The sequence below is a fragment of the Bremia lactucae genome, linkage group LG1, assembly GCF_004359215.1.
Source record: "Bremia lactucae strain SF5 linkage group LG1, whole genome shotgun sequence".
Taxonomy (NCBI): domain Eukaryota; phylum Oomycota; class Peronosporomycetes; order Peronosporales; family Peronosporaceae; genus Bremia; species Bremia lactucae.
Window position 1 is genome coordinate 8,537,103 of NC_090610.1, and position 4,717 is coordinate 8,541,819.

Consider the following 4,717-nt stretch of genomic DNA (forward strand, 5'->3'; position numbering starts at 1 on the left):
AGAGTTTCGGGACGACGCGTTTGCGTCATCCCAGGTACAGGGGTCTGTACCTGTTGTAATCTCAACAGTTCCGCCTGTTGAGAGCCTTGCTGATTCAGCAAGGCTACTTTTTCCTTCATCTCGTCAAGTTCATGTTGTATGAACTTGGCGACGGTTGAATGGAGGGCATCTCTGTCTAAGTTGGACAGTAATGCCAGGATTGCATCGTTTCCTACGGATGAACTCATTCGTTCAACCGCACTCCTTTCTATATCACTTAGAAAGGAGTAGCTTTCAGGGGAAACGTGATGCGTATTCCCACTACCATCTAACATGTCCATGTTAAATGTGGGAAATGTGGTCCTTGGACGGACTACAAAGTGCTACCAGGTGTAACGGGGCACTGCGACTTGTACTGTTTCAGTACAAGTCCACTTCACACTGCTTCAGATGTGAGTGGTGCCTCTCGTTAAGTGACGTACACTGTACGTATAGAGGAAGACTTCTCTTAAGGCAAGTTAGCTTAAGAGTGTAAAATGAAAACTGTATTAATATAGTTAAGTGTCTTGTTAATCTATCTTTGTAAATGTTGTCTTAACTATAAACTAATACTAAACATGTAAATGAATTCTTATCTATCTTATCTCGTAACTCTCTTTGATTACTTCTACAGCTGATTAGTCTGCGGAATAAATAGACATAATGGTCTATACCTATTTATGGATAAGAATTCAGGACATTACTATATAAAGTAATATCCTCCAAATATTATCTACCTTTTAGATAATATATTAATTAACAACCTTTTAGTGTTAATTTCATGTAACGATACACCCCGTTACACAGCTGATCCTACTCGAGTACGTTTCCCTCCCAAATATATCAATGTTAATGAAATGCTTTATAAAGGCTCCACCGTAAGGTTTCTGGTTAATGACCAAACATTTATGGATTGGCTCGTACGATCGCGAATTCGTCAATGCGCTAGGCTCCTCTCCTTTTTAAGCTAGCCATGGACACGTTAGCTCGGGCTCAAAAGAATTCTAATCTCGGAAATGAGGCCATTTCGACATAAATTTATAGGTTTCATGAAGGACAGATCAATTTTCTTGGACTCCCTTCACGCAATTGACATAGTCAAAGCGATTCTGGTTATCTTTGGGAGCTTATCGGTACTGCAAGTTTAACCTAAAAAAGTATTCTGATAGGATTAAGCACGCGTAACCCACCAATGATGTAGGCGGGCACGTCGTAATGCGGCCACGCTCTACTTAGACACACACCCTAGCACAGCGAGGAAGCGGTTTAGCCAGCTTTTCTTGCGTGCAGTGAGGTAGTTGCGGTAGGCGCGTTAGCGACCTCACCCAACGCACTAAGTAGTCTGGTTAAGTGTCGTCAAGGAAGTAGCTTTCAGACAGATTTATATGTAATTGTATTCGATATAAATACCTATTTTTACCAATCAAAATGTCATCTCTATAGATAACACTTAATATGTATTGCGAGTGTATCTTTCTAGATACCTCGCGTAACGGATGACGCTAGCCGTCATCCCCTCCTCATATAGATGCACCCATGTGCATCACATACACAAGGGCTGGTCACAAATGTGAACCACACCCAAGTGGTGGGTCTACTTACTTTATTTTAGTAACGACCAACCCCCTTAAGTACACAAAGTGTACTTAACGGGGACTGTGTAACTTAGGGCAACTTTAGCCCGTTACATTGTACCTAAGCTAGTTTCCATTGTGTTATTAAAAATGGTGGTGTTCGCCGGGTCAGGTACGTGGTGAGGTTGACCTTCGACCCCGAGGTTTATGTCCGTACAATTCGCTGAGGTTATGGACAGGTCTCAACGTGCTTTCATGTGATAAAGCCACACAAGCTTGCAACACAACATGTCTTACTTTAGTCAGCGGCACACTGTAGCGGAGCTACCTCGCTCCTAAAGCCAGAGGAAGACTTTTAGACTCAGAGAGTCACTTAGTTCTATTAAACTAATGGGTTTAACAACTCAGGGAGTCGTACAAGCTATTAAAGCTTAAGGAACCTAGTTCAAGGGATTCAGGGGTTCGTAGAACCAAGTGGCAACTAGTGCCCAAGAGGATATACCTTAGAAAGGCTTCTATCTCTTACAGATCAATGCGCAAGCCTTAGGAAGGCACTTAACGCTTAAAGATCAAAAGGGGAACTGAACTTTATTTAATTATTTAAATCTAAAAACCTTACCCTAGCTAATTAAAAAAAATAGATTTTTTGGCCGCCAGATTTATATCTGGCGGCGACCACATTTATTACCCATAATAAATGGGATTTAAGTAACTAACTATTTTTAAAATTAGATAAAAGGGTATGAACCCATAAAGTAAATGTACCTCATTTAAAGTTTCAAGTCCTGATTATCATGAAACTGGGTTAGAAGAGGGAAGTGCTCCTAACGGCTCTCCAACCGATGTGTGCCCCATTACACCCTCCCCCCATCAGACTGTTGACACCGAGTGACATCATTCGCTTAATTTCCTCTTTGAGGTTGGAACCTAAATAGCTAACCGTTTGGTTGTGTTTTCCATTCCTTTGTCTAATGACAATCAAGCGTGAGTCACAGACTCTGAGCACCTTCCTCGACGATGAGGGAATGGTGGACTTTGAAAGTCACTCTCAATCAGAGGAGGAGGAAAAAGAGCGGCGTTCGCTCAGGCCTTCTCCTCCAGATGAACGTCGGCGAGCCCCGAATCCGTTCCCAGAACGTGGTGCAGCTGATGTCTTAACTGCATTGAGCAGGACATGGGACTTTGAGTCCAACATCATTACGAATCCGCTCGATAAAGAGTAAGAGCAGATAATCCTCATAGAGGATAGAGCTCGTCGTCGAGCTGCCGAAATAGCGAAAGCTAAGGCTGATAGTGAATATAGATTCACTCCGCTTAGTGCGGACGAGCGTCTCAAAGAGATATCGGGTCATAGCTTGGCCATCTGGATCTCTGGTGACCCGGCGAGGACGCCGGAGGAGATCGCTGCCCGCGGCGCTCTTCATGAGCAATACCTTACGCCAACGGTAATGACGCGAAGCCAGCATCTGACGCGTTTACGTGATCAAGCCCGTGGGGCTACGGTGACCTCCATGAGGGAAATTCCGATCGTTTTGTTTCCAAACAAAACAAGGAGTGAAAACAAAGTCTCATTTGAGAACTGGGTTCACCGGGCCCGCAAACTCCGTAATATCTGGAATATCAGAGTATGGCTGATGTTCGTTTGGAACGGAAGCTTCGCTTCGACTTTGCTAAGCTTAAGACCAAAGGCCAGTTACGTTCAGCATTTATGCCACAAAACAAAGAAAGACCTAGCCAATATTTCAGTGCTTCGGTTGACCGTACAACCAAGGATCGAAGCCGCACTGAGGCTCTAGATCCACCTAATCCCACGTTTAGTGGTGGGAAGCGTCGTTTGACGAGACCCTGAGCTTGGCGCTCAAAAAGTCAACGGCGTACGGGCAATCTTGCCGAAGAGGTACCTCGAACTCCCAAGGGTTTTCAGAAGAGGGGTACCCTAGACATTTCACCAGATACCGGTATTGATCCTCACGACGACGTCGCTTTAAAAGTTTCTCCACATGAAACTGAAGGTTCCCCCACGCATCAAGCAGGCCGAAATTTCGGCGGAAGCATTTGATGCTCTACGGCACGAGCTGCAACTTCTTCGTGAGGTCCTTGCTCGGGTTGAGAGCTCTTTTGAGGCGTTTCGGGACCGTCTTTCGACGCTGGAGCGTCAGCAGCCACGTTTAGAGGGCCAGCTGGACATCCTGGTGAGGATGCAGCAATCTGCGGCACGACCGCCTGTCTCGGCGCAAGCGCCTTCAAGTCCACGTGGGAAGGGTCCCGATATGGCTTAAGCAAGCCAATGTAAAACACTGGGTGTGTACGCAGCTTGCTGGGAAGGTTTGGCGTATAAGCTAGACCCTTCTTGGCCACGACCGTAAATGATCCAATAAAGCGCGGGCGCAATTTGGTCTTGAAGACCGCGGAAACCAAGTTGGTAGGTAGGTTTTTAGCGTTTAGTAAATCTCGGTCTCCGACCATATAAGAATTAATACAGCTTCTGCCTTTGGCATCCGCTTGTTCTTTTTGTTTGTCTTGGCTATCAGCCACCGTATCCCTTACATGTCTTAAGATACTAAATCGCGTCGCGAGAAACTCGCTTACTTTTTTCCGAACGGTAACAGGGCTGATATCAGCAAGCCTATCGGCCAATTCTCCCCACCAAGCCCTGAATCACGCAGTGATATCGTTAACGGAACGCGCGGGTGGGTAAGACCGTTTATATAAAATGGAGTATAGCTTATAGAGGGATGAACAGCATTATTTAACGGATATTCCACTACTGGGAGCATTGAGCTCCAGCGCTTTGGTGTCTGAGCACAAACGCTGCGTAAAACGTCTACAATGGCGCGATTGACACGTTCGGTTTGACCATAGGTCTGCGGATGGTCCGCAGTGGACATATCCAATCTGGTGCCAAGCACTCGGAAAATTGATTTCCAGAATTTACCCGTGAAACGGAATTCCCGATCAGAGACAATTGCCACTGGCAAACCATGTTGTCGAAACACGCGATCGATAAACAGCTTAGCTGTACCCTCTCCATCAATGGAATCCGGCACGGCCGCTAAGTGAGCCATTTTGCTCAAACGGTCAACAAAGACCACTATACCGGAGTTACCGGCTGAATCTTTCGGTAG